The sequence below is a fragment of the Schistocerca nitens genome, chromosome 3 (assembly GCF_023898315.1).
Source record: "Schistocerca nitens isolate TAMUIC-IGC-003100 chromosome 3, iqSchNite1.1, whole genome shotgun sequence".
In the NCBI taxonomy this organism is placed as follows: Eukaryota; Metazoa; Arthropoda; class Insecta; order Orthoptera; family Acrididae; genus Schistocerca; species Schistocerca nitens.
Window position 1 is genome coordinate 175,201,886 of NC_064616.1, and position 19,778 is coordinate 175,221,663.

The 19,778-nt window shown below is 43.2% G+C and overlaps 1 pseudogene; it reads right to left on the reverse strand.

Moving 5' to 3' along the window:
- Positions 1 to 838: 838 nt before the first annotated feature.
- On the reverse strand, positions 839 to 956 carry LOC126250105 (5S ribosomal RNA; annotated as a pseudogene).
- Positions 957 to 19,778: the final 18,822 nt, after the last annotated feature.

Here is a 19,778-nt window from a genome sequence, read left to right on the forward strand (position 1 = left end):
TTTAAAAGAACACAATGGTCGCTTTAGAACAGGTGTAACTGGTGTAAAACTGCTACCAGGTCGTTTTTATGAGCTAACGAAACTCCTGGCAGTATGTGGAGTGCCGACTGTCAATCACAATCGACCGCTCGGCTAATCCCGCGCGGCGACAGTAGTCCAAAAGAACCTTTCGCCACATGTGCTGTGCGGAGTGTAGGTTTAGATGTAGTTACCGCTACTTTACCTTTTGAAATTATGCAAGTAAACGAATGCACCGACGGCAGTATGCGTCTTTAATCCGCTATATGTGCATGTGTATTTCAGAGAGGAAACTTAACAAAAATAGAGCCGAAATTACTGTTGTGGTTTCCACCAAGAGATGCACTGCCTTGGACTGAGGAAAAGTCAGAATTGTTAATATTAAACGATACTACAAGTTGTATAGGATGACTAAGATACTTCATAGCAGAACAAGCTAACTGGCATTAATCTCCAGATGATTTTCTAATATTTTGTCTCACTCAATCATAACGTAATGAGTCTTTCCTTTCTTATACAGACACACACACACACACACACACACACACACACACACACACACACACGTATCATGCCTGAAAATACCCTGAGAAACTAAAAACCTAAACTAAGCTCCCCCCGAACAGGCCGTGAAGGCCCAACGGCACCGACCGACCACCGTGTCATCCTTAACCCACAGGCGACACTTGAGGCGGATATGGAGGGGCATGTGGTCAGCACACCGCTCTCCCGGCAGTATGTCAGTTTCCGAGACCGCAGCCGCTACTTCTCAATAAAGTAGCTCATCAGTTTGCCTCACAAGGGCTTAGTGCACCCTTCTTGCCAACAGCGCTTGGCATACCGGGTGGTCACCCATCCAAGTACTAGCCCAGCGCGACAGCGCTGAACTTCGGTGATCTGACGGGAACCCGTGTTACCACTGCGGCAAGGCCGTTGGCCCTGAGAAACTAAACTTACAAAAAAAGTTTGCTCCACCTTCATGACTCAAAGAGTTTGTTTTATCTGATTGTAAATGTCAGCTGTTCGGTAGATTGCACAGTGTCTCCAATTGTAAAAAGGACAGTGTGGCTTGTAATACTGTTCAGTCTCTCATCGTGCTGCAAAGGGTCGTTTCATGCTTCATTCTGAGCGCAGCGTCACTTTCCGGCAAGATAGGGCGTCGACACCGGAACTGCGACCGAACAGGCCTCGGAAGGTCGAACGGTACTGACCGACCGCCACGTCATCCTCAGACGATAGGCGTCACCGCGTGCGGATACGAACGGACATGTGGTCAGCACACAGCTCTCCCGGCCATTGTAAGTTTTCGTGACCAGAGCCGCTAATTCTCAATCAAGTGGCTCCTAAATTGGCTTTACAAGGGCTCAGCCCACGTCGCTTACCAACAGCGCTCGGCAGCCCCAGACGATCATCCATCCAAATGCTAGTCAAGCCCGACAGTACTTAACTTCGGTGATCTGACTGAATCCGGTGTTATCATTGCAGCAAGGCCGTTGACTATATAGACATAATCTCCGTTGATCCGTTATGGACCGTGGGACAACGGCTGGCATATATTCCTTGATGTAAAAATTTACCAACAGCCGTATGTATTGTAGATATATTCACAGATCCAGTAATATGGCTCCTTCCGTGTATAGCGTTTTTACGACTATGACGTGCGGGGCCTGAAGATGGCATCAATGTAATGCCGAAACTGGTAGCACATAAGAAGTTCATAAAATAAATTTCAATACATACGGCTGTTGGTAAATTATTACATCAAGGAGAATCTGGACATAAAGTTGGCCGCTGAGTTGGTGTAGACCACAGAGACGTCATTCCAACATTAAGTGGCAATCGCGGACACACGACATTGACCATCTGCCTCATAGTGGTCTCGCACGGTCACCAACACCGGCTGATGACAACTACCCACAAATTATGACTTTTAAGTACCACGAGGTGAGTATAAGAGATCTGCCTTTTTGTAAGCAGTTCTGAGGTTTGCGTCTTCGCAGACAGCACGCAACCATTTTCACACGATCGGTTTGGCCTCCAAATGTCCATTACGAGCAATATTGCACACCCGCGGCTCTTTGAGAAAGTGGACGTAGGAACTCCTGGAACTGAAACTGGATCAGTGGTGGCAGGCTTTCTTCGCCGACGAAACACAAATTGTCTGACGCCTTATAATCGCCGTAGAGTGTGTGGAGCTGAACAGGTAGAAATGCCCTTTTCAGGCATGAAGTCGCACGTGTTCAGAAGGGAGGTGGGCCAATAACACGAGAGGCGTTCGGTAAGTAATGGAACACATTTTTTTTTTCTTGGCCAAGTTGATTTGAAAACATGCGGAATCTGCTGTGGGACTGAGCATGTTTGTGATCAGTTCAGACTTAGAGTGTGTCGTTGAAAGTGTCCTCCACATATAGTGATTGACCTCAGATTCTCGCTGGCTAATAAGACTGGGACAGACTTCCGCAGCATCGTCTCGACCACTTTATGGACAGCACGTAAGGTGCATCCGAACATGTTACAATACATGTCCTGCATTTAAACGGTACTGAGTGATACACAGCAGCAGATTCTGATTTCACAGATGTGCACCTTGGAACAGATTGTCTTTACTTTGGTTATTATTTTGATTTGACAGGTCTGCTATAGTTAAGCTTTCGCTACTTGAGCCAGTGTAGACGGAAAACGATTTACCTTTTGGGTACCCAACTGTACAGGAATGATGCTCTGCTGTGTGCTGCAAGATATGCGTTGTTAGTAACGTTAGTGTCATGACTTACCGCTAGGCGCCGGTTGTAGTGGCGTAGCAAGACAGCCAAGCCACTCGGAGGTAGCCGAAAGGCACGCGTTAAGCTCACGAAGATTGGCGTGAGGTCTGGAACAAGGTAAAGTAATTATCCTATAAAGAAAAGAACGTAGTTCTTGGAATACTTAACTTTAATCCACAATTGGAGAAGATCGCTCTTGTTTATACATTATTACACTGAATATAAACTGGTAATGGCGCCTTGCTAGGTCGTAGCAAATGACGTAGCTGAAGGCTAAGCTAACTATCGTCTCGGCAAATGAGAGCGTATTGGTCAGTGTAGCTTCGCTAGCAAAGTCGGCTGTACAACTGGGGCGAGTGCTAGTAAGTCTCTCTAGACCTGCCGTGTGGCGGCGCTCGGTCTGCAATCACTGACAGTGGCGACACGCGGGTCCGACGTATACTAACGGACCGCGGCCGATTTAAAGGCTACCACCTAGCAAGTGTGGTGTCTGGCGGTGACACCACACCGGTGACTTAGGATCCACTCGGACCCCAATTACCAAGAATATGCAGCGTGAACGGCACACGTTACTGTGATCTGCTTAGCCAACATTTGATCCCTGCTCGACGGGAGAGAGACCCTTTGGACTCACCTGTTTTGGTGCACGATGGAGCTCCTTCTCACATTGCCCGTGAAATAACTCGATTACTCCGTAACACATTTGAAGATAACCGAACCATTGGCAGATCTTTCTAAAGTGCGTGGCCACAAAGATCTCCAGATTTGAACCCTTGTGATTTCTGGTCTGTGCGGTTACCTGAAGGACAGTGTTTATCAACGGGAGACTAAGGCGCGATAGAGGTATAATAATAATGTCGTGTGACTAGGGCCTCCCGTCGGGTAGACATTCCGCCGCCAGCCGGAGTAGCCGAGCGGTTCTAGACGCTACAGTCTAGAACCGCGCGACCGCTACGGTCGCAGGTTCGAATCCTGCCTCGGGCATGGATGTGTGTGATGTCCTTAGGTTAGTTAGGTTTAAGTAGTTCTAAGTTCTAGGGGACTGATGACCTCAGAAGTTAAGTCCCATAGTGCTCAGAGCCAATTGGATTTGGAGACCTCTTCGCCTGATGAAAGTCTTTCGATTTGACATCACTTCGGCGCGTCGATCGGGATGAAATGATGATGATTAGGACAACACAACACCCAGTCCCTGAGCGGAGAAAATCTCCGACCCAGCCGGGAATCGAACCCGGGACCTTAGGATTGACATTCTGTCACGCTGACCACGCAGCTACCGAGGGCCTACGGTATAGAGGTTGAAGATGAGTGTAGTGATGGAGGTATCCAATATTCCACCTGAGTAAAAAATGGCTCTAAGCACTATGGGACTTAACATCTGAGGTCATCAGTCCCCTAGACATAGAACTACGAAAACCTAACTAATCTAAGGACATCACACACATCCATGTCCGAGGCAAGATTCGAACCTGCGACCGTAGCAGCAGCGCGGTTCCGGACTGAAGCGCCTAGAACCGCTCGGCCTCAACGGCCGGCCTTACTGCAATAGATCTGTAAGTTGAGTAAGTACTAGAGGAAAGCAAGGAGGTATTTGGTAAGAGGAGTTTCGGGCAGCAGTAGACCAATATTTAGTACGGTTCCTGGCTTTCGTGAATGCATATGGACGTCACACTGAGCAACACACCAGGAACGTAAACATAGTACTCAATTAACAAATTTTACCCTCTTATGTGAAGACTAAAATGTGGTTCTGTCAGTATTTTATCCATTATTTCTCTTCCGCATGTCTTTCAAATGCTACCACAATGTTTCATTGGCCTACGGTCACTCTTATTTCATAGGAGTACTCTCAACTAGCGAAAGTTTAATTGTAATCAGCCTGTATTTCACCGGAAAGTTTTGTTTGATTTATGAACTTAACTTATCAGTTCCTAGTTTCTTGAATCTCAACCCACTCATGATTCCAGATATGCAGATGGTGAACAATTTTTAAGGCAGTTTTTTAAGCTATTATCAGATTTCTGCAGACGCCATACGACTTTCTTCATTGTGGCTGCAATGTAGCTTCAAGTCTTCATTATTATTTAAATTCACATAATTAAATTACAGATGCGGATATGCTTGATTTCACATTTACCTTTTATCTCTCTTTCCCATAAGGGTTTTACACAAAATGTTAACGAAACGAGAAGATTCAGTAGTTATGAGAATGGAGTCACATACTGAAGAAGAAAGTTTCATATATCGGTATAACTTGTGAGATTTAGATTATCCGTTGTTTTCCTAAATAGTTAGAGCCGTTTTCAGCGCTGTTTCCTCCAAAAGGCTAACACATATTCAATTCTCTATCCCTCTCCTCTTCCTCTCTTCCTGCTGAGCTAGTGTACATACTTTAATCATTTTGAAGGCGAAGATACACTAAACTCTAACATCCCTGATATGCTGGCTTGCATCCGGAGAAATATAATTTAGTTCGAAAAAGAAATCTAATGTATAATAGACGCCTCTCTTACTACAATAGATGTTTCAGTAAGTTGCATTCAAACGTTCTGTGCTAGTTTTTTCACTGTCACCTGGTTCATTTTTTACTCAGTCCAAATTTATTTTATTAAGGATAAAATATTCCCTGGATGATTTATAATGCATTTTGCATTCATTCAAAAATAGCATGAAATCAGAGTAGAATCGTTACTATTATTGAATTTCTTTTAAATCCGTCTTTGCAACTGTAATAAAATGCATATTTTTGTTACCTTTTATTGAAACAAAACATTACCACTTGTCTGTAATGAAATATATTTACAATCTGGAAGCTTGCTAGATCGAAAAACAGTTCATTACAAAAAATTACTTTACTTGTCGTATTTCTGTCCTGTTTTCTGCCCGTATTTCTGTCTGATCAGAAAAAGGTCGTCTCTTCGCATGTTTTTGATGTATTCCTTCATTTGGCACTGTTGGTTTCTGCTTAATACCAGATTATCAACAGCAATAACAATACTCAAAAACCATTTAAGTTATCATAAAGATTATAACAAATTAAAAGTCAAGAATGATGAAGTGTTTATTTTCCGTTGTTATAGTTTTTATGATAATTTGAATGGTTACTGAGTGGTTGGTTGGTTTGGAGAGTAGAGGGACCAAACTACAGGGTCAACAGTCCAGTTATTGAGTGTTGTTGTTGTTCGTAATGTCTCTGAGCTGTGGTTCCCTCCCAGAAAGTTGGTTTTAACACCACATTGATTTGCACAACTAGGCATTTTTTTAATGTGTAACACAACGCAGTTTAGAACCATTACTGTTTTTTGTGTCTTTCTCGGTAAACATGTCTCCGTGTGTTTGGTGTGGTGGCGTTACCAACTTAACCATTACTTTTCCTTTGATCTAAAATTTTTCTCTTATTCTGAAGTTAATCATATGTGTGTTATGTCATTCAATTATATCACTAATTATTTATTTAATGTTTAAGAGAAATTAAGGAGTAGTGATGAAGTTGAAAGTGAAGGTTTAAATAGTGAGTAGTAGTGGGTTGGAGGGGGAGGGGAGGAGGAGAGACAAGGAGAAAAAAGGTGAGTGACCAGTGAATGCAAAGAAGGGGAATGGAGAATGGAGAAATCGAGGAAGAAGGGGTGAGATAGTTGCAAAGACGGATTCAAAATACCTTAATAAAAGCGTCATATTTTCATTACGTATATTTCTAGTTGAAAGCACTTACAGCCGCGTGTTGCCTTTTGAGAGAAAAGTCCAACCAATTTCATCAGTGAACTCTTCTTTATTACCGAAGGGAGAATAGCTGCACCGTGCAAGCCACTACATGAAAAAGACACAAAGTTAAATAAATGTTTTACAGCCAGGACACGGAGTAACTTTCTCCATTTAAACTACTAATGGCCAGAAGCCAAACGAAAGTACTGGGGACAAATCCGCTTCAATTTGCGTCAGACGGGTTTTCGCGGCACAAAGTTTAGTACATAATACAATTCACATTGTAACTGCTGGAATTAAGTTGCCGTGTAGCAGACACGAAATTACCTGAAATTACATCTCGTCATAGTAGCACCATACTCAGCGACTAAGTGTATTTCGACGCAAATGTTATAACGGCATTGAACTGAGCCACCTGTCGATTTCGATAATTAAAAGGGACACTAAAAGAATCGGTCAGATTTCAGCAAAATAAAATCCAAACGCCTGCCTGTGTATAAACGTGGCTGCAGTCTTTCCAATAATTCAGTTCTAAAGGTCATTTATCGCAAACTAATTAGACGGTTAAAGCCTCACCTGTCTGTATAAACAGAAATTAAGGGTTATCTGAGCTATAATCTTGTTATGAATGATTTATTTCAGTTCTGCTTGCTTTTGATTCCTATCCGCCAGTTCAAAGGAAAAGCTTCCTTTCCCACTCCTACTTCATTACCGAGTGCTGTGGCTCTGAGTTTAAGCCAAATGCTTCGTATTTGAGAGGGTCGGCGTACTCCTAGCTTGTCCAGCCGACCCAGATTTCCCTTGACTTCCCTAGATCATATGAGACGTTAGCGGGGATGTTTCGTTTTACAGCTTACCACGTTTCCTTTCCCGAACGGCCACCTGCTAATTTATAACAATCGCTGTTATTACCTCGATGCTATGTTACTCTCGTTTCTTAGTTTTTTATCAAATCACATTTAGCTGATGATGAAGATGTTGGTATAATAAAAATGCTATAAAGGCTGTAGGCGTAATTTGTTATTAAGTTTCCCGCATATGTTCCTGTCTCCGTTTACCATGAGACGCCGTTATGGCTACCGTGAAGTCAACTTTATAGTTTATTTTCGACACTTACATAGCACCCAGTACAATGGTTGCCAATCTGGGGTAATTATCCCCTGAGGCGTAAACTGAAATTTTCTAAGAGGTAAAAACAAAAGAATTCGATTGTGTTACAGTTACGAAGCTAAATTGTTTTTTAAGGATCGTTATTACTATTACTATTTCATAAGATTGCAACACTGATAACTAAGTTTCCAGTCCTTATCTTTCTTTCATATACGAGCGTTAACCCGTGACACGATTTGGTTGACGGTAAAGCTCATGAAACGCATGTATGGACAGCTCCTACTCACATTTTCTACTTTCCACGCAACATTTTGCTTTGTGCCATGTTTCTATGACAATAAAATACAGACGTATACATCTCATATACTTTAATATCTCATCAAAATGCATTCTCAGAGTTGCATGTGTTTCCCGCAATTGAACATAAATTGCTTCATTATTCATTTGGCAACGGATAATGCATCTAACTGAAGGCCTGGCGTAACAGTAACTACAGTGTGATCAAAAGTATCCGGACACCTGGCTGAAAATGACTTACAAGTTAGCCGGCCGAAGTGGCCGTGCGGTTAAAGGCGCTACAGTCTGGAACCGCAAGACCGCTACGGTCGCAGGTTCGAATCCTGCCTCGGGCATGGATGTTTGTGATGTCCTTAGATTAGTTAGGTTTAACTAGTTCTACGTTCTAGGGGACTAATGACCTCAGCAGTTGAGTCCCATAGTGCTCAGAGCCATTTGAACCATTTTTGAACTTACAAGTTCGTGGCGCCCTCCATCGGTAATTCTGGAATTCAGTATGGTGTTCGCCCACCCTTAGCCTTGATGACAGCTTCCACTCTCGCAAGCATACTTTCAATCAGGTGCAGGAAGGTTTCTTGGGGAATGGGAGCCCATTCTTCATGGAGTGCTGCACTGACGAGAAGTATCGATGTCGGTCGGTGATGTCTGGCAAGAAGTCGGCGTTCAAGACGTCCAAAAGGTGCTCTATAGGATTCGGGTCAGGACTCTGTGCAAGCCATTCCATTACAGGGATGTTATTGTCGTGTAACCACTTCGCCAAAGGCCGTGCATTATGAACAGGTGCTCGATCGTGTTGAAAGATGCAATCGCCATCCCCGAATTGCTCTTCAAGAGTGGGAAGCAATAAGTTGCTTACAACATAAATGTAGGCCTGTGCTGTGATATTGCTATCCAAAACAACAAGGGGTGTAAGCCCCCTCCATGGAAAACACGACCTCACCATAACACTACCGCCTCCGACTTTTACTGTAGGCTCTATACACGCTGGCAGATGACATTCACCGGGCATTCGCCATACCCACACCCTGCCATCGGATCGCCACATTGTGTACCATTTTTCCGCTGTCCACACCAAGCGAGGCATTGTTTGTCATTTACTGGCGTGATTTGTGGATTATGAACAGCCACTCGACCATTAAATCAAAGTTTTCTCTCCTCCCGTCTAACTATCATAGTACTTGCAGCGGATCCTGATGGAGTTTGGAATTCCTGTGTGATGGTCTGGATAGAAGTATGCCTGTTACACATTACGACCCTCTTCAACTGTCGGCGATCTCTGTCAGTCAACAGACGAGGTCGGCCTGTACGCTTTTGTGCTGTAAGTGTCCCTTCACGTTTCCACTTCACTGTCACTTCGGAAACAATGGACCTATGGATGTTTAGGAGTGTGCAAATCTCGCGTACAGATGTATGACACAAGTGACACCGAATCACCTGACCACGTTCGAAGTCCATGAGTTCCGCGGAGCGCCCCATTCTGTTCTTTCACGATGTCTAATGACTACTGCGGTCGCTGATATGGAGTGCTTGGCAGTAGGTGGCAGCACAATGTACCTAATAGGAAAAACGTAGGTTAAAGTTTTCAAACCTAGGGTCTTCCAGTTTCTACTAGTTCAGAAGTAAGGAGTCCAGGAATGAAGTAATTTACAAGCAGTAAAGTGTAGAACACGCATTTTAATTCGGTTGCCTTTGAATGGGGAAGTATAGTGTGGCTGAATCAAGGTCGCTAGGGAGCGGAGTGGTGCTGAGGATGCATATTTTGGTGGTGGTGGTTAGTGTTTAACGTTCCATCGACAACGAGGTCATTAGAGACGGAGCGCAAGCTCGGGTTAGGGAAGGATTGGGAAGGAAATCGGCTGTGCCCTTTCAAAGGAACCATCCCGGCATTTGCCTGAAACGATTTAGGTAAATCACGGAAAACCTAAATCAGGATGGCTGGAGACGGGATTGAACCGTCGTCCTCCCGAATGCGAGTCCAGTGTGATGCATATTTTGTAACAAGTGTCTATCCTCAGTGCGGGTAGTTTGCTTTCTTTTCTGAAGAGAAGTTACAGGTAACACTAGCGATTCACTGCTAAGTGCTTCATCATTCTATAAAAATGGTTGTTAGAAATACGCAGAACTATGAGTTCATTATGTTGTAAAACCCCTACAGAAACTGTTGTCATTCTAAACACAAAAGTGGTCAAACATTTTTTTTTTCCTTCTATAACCTAGTTATGCACTAACGTTGATGACGTTGGAGGTGGCAGAGGGGGAAGGGAACTAGCTGTTATCTGACTGCACTCAGGGGTAATGGCCTCAGAAAGGTTGAGAAACTCTGATCTAGTAGGTATTACAGACGTATTTGTAACTTGATATCACGGGCAGTACTGAAGTTTTTACAGTGAAGAATAAATTAAATTAAGGGAACAATCGATAATGTCCCTGTTCTTGGGAGTCTCAGTCATGTTTAACTAACAAGGGGAGGCCGCTAATTGTGAAATTCAGATTCGATTCATACTGCGCATAATAAAAGCTCATGGCCAGAGGTGTAATGTGGCAAAGCACCAAGATGCACTTCTTAGCCGTTGTCGAGAAAATCGACAGTTAAAAGAAACCGTTGCGGTGAAATACTCTCTACGCTTAATCATATATATACAATTCCCGGCAATCAGTTGCAACAATTATGCATATAATAAGTTGTTGAAAGTCGTTTGTCGTGGAAAAACTGGCGACTTCGAACATCATTATGTTTTCCGCAAACAAAGTTGTATTTCACAAATTTTGTTAATTATCTTCATAATGTTAACCACGTATAGTTAACGGAAGACGTAGAAACGATATTCCGAAACGAATACGTATAGCGTAAGTCAAACGTTCGAATTAGAATAGAGACCCCACAAACACAAATTTGCTGTGGCAGGTATGAAATATAAACTCCGTTACTCGCTCGTTACACTTTAAGAACAGACGTTGAATGGGCCGAAACGAGCCGCCGCATAACTAGCGTAGTTGCCTGCTAACTTCGAAAGAAGGTAGATGCGGTCCCTAGCGTAACTTATAACATCGTCGAAAATCAGTGCGGACGGGAGAGCTTTGGTACACCCTGTTAAACAAACGGAAAAATGGAGGCGGTACAATTGGAGAGCGATCCGCCTTCACCAACATGCATAAGCAATTCATTAATATATATATATATATATATATATATATATATATATATATATATAAAACTAATAATAAAAAAATTGCATGGCGCGAGATTCGATCCGGTGACCTTCGCATTACGGACGCGAGTGCTTACCGCTGCGCCACGACGCTGTAGAAAAATCATTCCTCGTAGAGAGTATTTCACCGCAACGGTTTCTTTTAACTGTCGATTTTCTAGACAACGGCTGAGAAGTGCATCTTGGTGCTTTGCCACATTACATGAGCTTTTATTATGCGCAGTATGAATCGAATCTGAATTTCACAATTGGCGGCCTCCCCTTGTAAGTAATAACTCTTTCACTATTTCACTAATCTTTTATTTCCTTTCGGATATCGTGACAGTTTTGGCTCTATAGCAGTTTGCAAGTGATTGTGCGATCAACATAAACGTTCCCGCTGTAGTACTTTACCATAATATTACAGTTTACACCTTGAAAATTCGTACTGACTATACTGTCAACAAGTAGTAGTCAAGGACATCGTATGCAGCAACATCTGGCCATGTTGGGATAATGTTGCCAATGTATAAGATTGGGACCTGTGGTCTATACATACCAGTACTGTGATACCTCCTCAGCGAAGCAGTCATGGAAACACCCATCCTTCTGTATTGCGAACGGAGCATATAATTAATAAACGTTTCAGTGTACTGAAAATTCTTGCTTTATGCTTACTATTACATTATTGAGCGAGTATAACGAATTTTATTTCCTCGGTGGTTATACCAATCACGGATATGGATGTCCTTTACGTCAGCATCATTGAAACTCCCGCATCACAACATATTAGCGAATACAGAAGTCAAACTCAATTTAATTCTGATTTCTACGCGATACGTCGTGCAGTTTGTCATTTGTCTGGAAGTTTATGCCCCAGAAAACAGAAAATGGCAAATCAGTAATGGCTAGAGGGAAAGTGCAATGCTGTTAAAGCATGTGCATAACTATGGGAGCCATAAGTGTCGTCTACGAGAAAGATTAAGAGACCTTTGGAGAAAGGAAAAGTAGCTGTGAGAGTATCAACAGCGCAGGCAGCAAGACGGTACTAGACAAGTAAAAGAAGGATGAAAGGTGGAAGCAATATACGGGGTGTAACAAAAATGTACGGGACAAATTACAGGACACATTCCTCACACGTCGACGAAGAAATTATGTTATATGGACATGGGTCTGGAAACGCTTTGTTTCCTTATTACCAACTCATTTTCTACAACTCATTAATGATGAAAAACATACACGAACAGAATGTATCAGAATACCACAAGCAACTCTTTCTCACAGGAAATGTTCAATATGCACTCCACGGACATTGATACATTCATCAACCAGCCATCGTAATGAACCTCGGATGCGCTGGAATATTATGTATAGTTTAGCAGCCTTCCATAATACTGGCACAGAGACTCTGAACATCTTGTACAGGGATTCCATACAAAAGAGCTTTCGAATGCCGTCAGAATTAACATTAAAACTAAAATGAGGAGGTGCGCCATTGGGCATGAAGTCCATGTTTCGTCGCACAGCTAAAGGCACATCTGCTATCAGCTCAGGCAGAACATTCTCTATGAAATTATAACAACTTTGTCCGTTGAGCCGGGGTGAAAGAAAGTGAGGCCCTATCAAACAGTCGCCAACAACGCCGGACCAAACATTGATAGAAAACCTTTGTTTTTGACTTGCTTCAACATTTTCGTGAGGACTGACATGTACCCATACATACCGATAGTGAAACTTTGCAATCTGATCGCAGCGAAACTCATTGGAGAACATGAGTTATAACACGGAAAGCATTTTCACACCCATGTTCATATAACACAATTTCTTCGTTTACACATGAGGAACGTGTCCTGCAATTTGTGCCTTACGTTTTTGTTACACCCTGTATATGAGGGTTGCACAATGGAAACGAATTTGAAGACAGCTGTATCGAAAGGAATAGGGGATGTAGATGAAGATGAGATCGTAGACATGATATTCCGAGAAGAATTTGGCAGAGCACTGAAAGATTTAAATCGAAACAAGACCCCTGAAGCAGATGACATTCCTTCCGAATTGTTGTTATCTGTGGGAATATGCAGGGTGATTCAAAAAGAATACCACAACTTTAAAAATGTGTATTTAATGAAAGAAACATAATATAACCTTCTCTTATACATCATTACAAAGAGTATTTAAAAAGGTTTTTTTTTCACTCAAAAACAAGTTCAGAGATGTTCAATATGGCCCCCTCCAGCACACGAGCAATATCAACCCGATACTCCAACTCGTTCCACACTCTCTGTAGCATATCAGGCGTAACAGTTTGGATAGCTGCTGTTATTTCTCGTTTCAAATCATCAATGGTGGCTGGGAGAGGTGGCCGAAACACCATATCCTTAACATACCCCCATAAGAAAAAATCGCAGGGGGTAAGATCAGGGCTTCTTGGAGGCCAGTGATGAAGTGCTCTGTCACGGGCTGCCTGGCGGCCGATCCATCGCCTCGGGTAGTTGACGTTCAGGTTTCATAACTAACCTTTTTCGTAGGACTCTCCATACAGTTGATTGTGGAATTTGCAGCTCTCTGCTAGCTCTGCGAGTCGATTTTCCTGGGCTGCGAAGAAATGCTTGCTGGATGCGTGCTACATTTTCATCACTCGTTCTCGGCCGTCCAGAACTTTTCCCTTTGCACAAACACCCATTCTCTGTAAACTGTTTATACCAACGTTTAATACACCACCTATCAGGAGGTTTAACACCATACTTCGTTCGAAATGCACGCTGAACAACTGTCGTCGATTCACTTCAGCCATACTCAATAACACAAAAAGCTTTCTGTTGAGCGGTCGCCATCTTAGCATCAACTGACGCTGACGCCTAGTCAACAGCGCCTCAAGCGAACAAATGTACAACTAAATGGAACTTTATAGCTCCCTTAATTCGCCGACAGATAGTGCTTAGCTCTGCCTTTTGTCGTTGCAGAGTTTTAAATTCCTAAAGTTGTGGTATTCTTTTTGAATCACCCTGTATAACGTGACAAAGCTGTCCCACGTCGTATGGGAGCTACATACATCAAAAAAAGTTTTACATCACCTCAGTTCCCAGAACTCCTGAAGATAGACGTTGACTGTGGATATTCTATCACAGAGACAGTTCCTTAGACTGTTCAGAGATGTCACTAAACCCACCCACAGATTTAAACAACAATGCATGATTTGTGCAAGGAAGAGCTCTCAACAAGGGAAGTGTCCAGGGGTCTCGGAGTGAGCCAAAGTGATGTTGCTCGGACATGAAGGAGAGACAGAGATACAGGAACTGTCGATAACATACCTCGCTCAGGCCGCCTAAGGGCTACTGCTGCAGTGGATGACCGCTATCTACGGATTGTGTCCCGGAGGAAACCTGACAGCAATGTTGAATAATGCTTTTCGTGCGGCCACAGGACGTGTTTTTACGTCTCAAACTGTGCGCAATAGGCTGCATGATGTGCAACTACCCTCCAGACGTCCATGGCGAGGTCCGTCTTTGCAACTACGACACCATACAGAAGGTTACAGATGTGCACAACAACATGCCGAAGGGACAGCACAACATTGGCATCACGTTCTCTTCACCGATGAGTGTCGCATATTCCTTCAACCAGACAATCGTCGGAGACGTGTTTGAAGGCAACCTGGTCAGGCTGAACGCCTTAGACACACTGTGCAGCGAGTGGAGCAAGGTGGAGGTTCCCTGCTGTTTTGGTGTGGCATTATGTGGGGCAGACGTACGGCGCTGGTGGTCATAGAGGGTGTCGTAACGGCGATCTGATACGTGAATGCCATCCTCCGACCGATAGTGTAACCATACAATCATATCGGCAGCATAATGGCGAGGCATTCATCTTAATAGACGACAATTCGCGCCCCCTTGGTGCACATCTTGTGAATGACTTCCTTCAGGATAACGACATCGCTCGACTAGAGTGGCCAGCATGTTGTCCAGACATGAACCCTATCGGCACATGCCTGGGATAGATTGAAAAGGGCTGTTTATGGACAACATAACCCACCAACCACTCTGAGGTATCCACGCCGAATCGCCGTTGTGGATTGGGACAATTTGAACCAACAGTGCCTTGATGAACTTGTGGATAGTATGCCACGACGAATACAGGCATGCATCAATGCAAGAGGACGTGCTACTGAGTGTTAGAGGTACCGGTGTATATAGTAGTCTGGACCACCACCTCTGAAGGTTTCGCTGTATGGTGGTACAACATGCAATGTGTGATTTCCATGAGCAATAAAAACGGCGAAAATGACGTTTAGGTTGATCTCTATTCCAATTTCTGTACAGGTTCCGGAACTCTCGGAACCGAGGTGATGCAAAACTTTTTTTGATGTGTGTAAGACAGGTGAAATAACATCTGACTTAAAGAAAAACGTAACAATTCCATCTGCCAAAAACGCAGGGGCTGAAAGTTCTGAGTATTAGAGAACAATCAATTTAATTACTCATGGTTTCAAAATGCAGACAGTATGGTTTACTGTTAAAGTTCCTACAAGAATCAATCAATATACAGGGTGATTCAAAAAGAATACCACAACTTTAGGAATTTAAAACACTGCAACGACAAAAGGCAGAGCTAAGCACTATCTGTCGGCGAATTAAGGGAGCTATAAAGTTCCATTTAGTTGTACATTTGTTCGCTTGAGGCGCTGTTGACTAGGCGTCAGCGTCAGTTGATGCTAAGATGGCGACCGCTCAACAGAAAGCTTTTTGTGTTATTGAGTACGGCAGAAGTGAATCGACGACAGTTGCTCAGCGTGCATTTCGAACGAAGTATGGTGTTAAACCTCCTGATAGGTGGTGTATTAAACGTTGGTATAAACAGTTTACAGAGAATGGGTGTTTGTGCAAAGGGAAAAGTTCTGGACGGCCGAGAACGAGTGATGAAAATGTAGCACGCATCCAGCAAGCATTTGTTCGCAGCCCAGGAAAATCGACTCGCAGAGCTAGCAGAGAGCTGCAAATTCCACAATCAACTGTATGGAGAGTCCTAAGAAAAAGGTTAGTTATGAAACCTTATCGTCTGAAATTGGTTCAAGCACTATCTGCAGCTGATAAGATTAAAAGAATCGATTTCTGTGATTTTATCCTTGCTCAAATGGAAACAGATGAATCTTTCGTTTCAAAGATTGTGTTTAGTGATGTAGCAACTTTCCACACTAACGGGAAAGTCAACCGTCACAATGTCTGTATATGGGGCACTGAGAATCCGTGGGAAACAACTCAGTATGAACGTGACTCGCCTAAGGTGAACGTTTTCTGTGCCATTTCAGCCAATAAAGTTTTTGGTCCCTTTTTCTTCGAAGGTGCTACTGTAACTGGACTACAGTATCTGGAGATGTTAGGGAATTGGCTGTTCCCTCAGCTCGAACAAGAAGCACAACAATTCATATTTCAGCAGGATGGAGCGCCACCACATTGGCACTTATCTGTCCGTAACTACCTAAACGTCAACTACCCGAAGCGATGGATCGGCCGCCAGGCAGCCCGTGACAGAGCACTTCATCACTGGCCTCCAAGAAGCCCTGATCTTACCTCCTGCGATTTTTTCTTATGGGGGTATGTTAAGGATATGGTGTTTCGGCCACCTCTCCCAGCCACCATTGATGATTTGAAACGAGAAATAACAGCAGCTATCCAAACTGTTGCGCCTGATATGCTACAGAGAGTGTGAAACGAGTTGGAGTATCGGGTTGATATTGCTCGTGTGTCTGGAGGGGGCCATATTGAACATCTCTGAACTTGTTTTTGAGTGAAAAAAACCTTTTTAAACACTCTTTGTAATGATGTATAACAGAAGGTTATATTATGTTTCTTTCATTAAATACACATTTTTAAAGTTGTGGTATTCTTTTTGAATCACCCTGTATTACTCCACCAGCGTATATCTTGAAGGAAGACCATCAAGATAAAATTAGAGAGATTCGAGCCCACGCAGACCCTTACCAGAAACAATTGTTCCCGCGAACCATACGCGGATGACAGGAAAAGAGGGAAGGGACACTGTACACACATTACCCTCCACCGCAACACACAGTAAGGTGGCTTGTATAAGTGTAGGGGAACACACGAGACAGCACTGACACTGGGACTTACCGCAGAAGTCTGACTGGATAACGACGTACTAACGCTACAGCGTTTGTAAACTTAGAGAAATCTTTTGACAGTGTTGTCTGTAATTCGCTCTGAATTTCTTAAAGTAGCAAGGGTAAGATAAACGGAGATCAAGTTTATCTATGATTTGTACAGAAACACAATTGCTGTTATGAGTCGAAGGACATTAAAGGGAAGCAGTAGTTGAGAAATGAGAGTGGTCTATAGCCTGTCCTCGACGTTATTCGATCCGTATATCGAGCGAGCAGTATGGAAAGAAGGATCCTTTATTGTATGATTATATGATAGCGGAACAAACACTGGTAGCAGTTACTTCTGTAAAATATCTGGGAGTGTGCGTGCGGAACGATTTGAAGTGGAATAATCATATAAAATTAATTGTTGGTAAGGCGGGTGCCATGTTGAGATTCATTGGGAGAGTCCTTAGAAAATGTAGTCCATCAACAAAGGAGGTGGCTTACAAAACACTCGTTCGACCTATACTTGAGTATTGCTCCTCAGTGTGGGATCTGTACCAGGTCGGGTTGACATAGGAGATAGAGAAGATCCAAAGAAGAGCGGCATGTTTCGTCACAGGCTTATTTGGTAAGCGTGATAGCATTACGCAGATGTTTAGCAAACTCAAGTGGCAGACTGCAAGAGAGGCGCTCTGCATCGCGGTGTAGCTAGCCGTCCAGGTTTCGAGAGGATGCGTTTCTGGATGAGGTATCGAATATATTGCTTCCCCCTACTTATACCTCCCCAGGAGATCACGAATGTAAAATTAGAGAGATTCGAGCGCGCACGGAGGCTTTCCGGCAGTCGTTCTTCCCGCGAACCATACGCGACTGGAACAGGAAAGGGAGGTAATGACAGTGGCACGTAAAGTGCCCTCCGCCACACACAGTTGGGCGGCTTGCGGAGTATAAATGTAGATGTAGATGTAGGAAACCAAGGAGAAGTTTGGAAAAGAAATTAAAGTTCAGAGAGAGTAAACAATAAATCTGCGGTTCGTCGATGATCGTGTAATTCCACTAGAGTCGGCAAAGAAATTGGTAGAGCATTTGAGAGAATGGATAATATCTTGAAAAGACATGATGCTATGAATGTCAACAAAAATAAAACAAATGAAATAGAATTTATCCGAATTATATCAGGCGATGTTGAGGGAATTAGATTAGGATGTGAGATCCAAAAAAGAGTAGATTAAGACCCAAAAATAGAGAATATATAAAATGCACACTGGCATCGGCAGAGAAGAGTTTCTGGAAAAGAGAAATTTGTTAACATATAATATAAATTTAAGTGTTAAAAACTGTTTTACTGAAGGTATTTGTCTGGAGTGCACGCTTCTACGAAAGTGAAACATGGACGATAATCAGTTCAGTGAGGAAGAAAATAGATTCTTTTGAAATGTAGTATTATAAAAGAATCCAGAAGATTAGATGTATACATTGGATAACCACTGGAGAGGTACTGAAACGAAATGGAAGGTGTGGACGAAGACGAAGGATTAGCTGCAGTAAGCAGGTCTGCTTGCTAGGCACGGATTACCAGGTTAGTACAGGAGATCTGAACAAAGCCAGTCTTTGGACTGAAGGCCACAACAATATTTACCGTGTGCCCCTCTTAAGAAACGTCAGGCACATTTCCCTTTGTGTTTCAGCAGATATTAGCAGTCTCTTTCTTTGCAGTCTGTAGCTAGCGACACCCCAAATAATTACTGTCGATCACGTCTTCCATGCAACACCCAACGCCGACGAAAAACGTCTGTTTCCCGTTACGAGCAACATTATATTTAAAGCGGTATTTTACGTGCTCATTTGGTAGAGCGGACCAAGATTAGCCTAGTGCGCTCTTTGTTTTATCGAAATGTATTAACAGGGACAGTGAAACACGAATACCCAGTACTCCACCAGTGACTGAGCTGCACCTGGGCCCATGCTGACTGCTACCGCGAAGTGGTATCGCTGCTCAGTCACTACTGGAGAGCTGGTTATTCTTTCAATTTTACTGTCCCTGTTAATACACACCGAAGAAACGCAAATTTCCCTAGGTTAATTTGGGACCGTTTTGTTGAATTGGCACGTAAAATTCCTCATTATAACTCATATCGTTTGTAACAGAAAACAAGCCTACGCTTTCCATCGACTGTGGGCGTCGCTTAAAACGCGTGATGCGCAGTATTTGTTTGGGATCAGTCCAACAACACATTGCAAAAATGAAACATCAAACATCTTTCGAAACACCAGAAAAAATTCTCCTGACGTTACCTATAATGTCCTGCATGTGCGATCTGATTCTTCCCGGCGTATTTCTAACTTGCACTATTCTCGGGTATCTCCCTGGCTCATGTCGTAAGTTCTATACGATATTTCATCAAACAGATTCTTTGCCATCTTCAGGAGGTTTCTGACCACTAGGTTGTCAGCAGCCACTAGAAAATGGCAGCGAGGCTCTTGTCTACCAATAAATCATACAGAACTTGCGACGAGATCTGGGAGAGTACCTTAGAAATCTATATGACCTGCAGAAAGAATAATAAACGCAAGAAGGTAATCGGATATGGAGCTCGA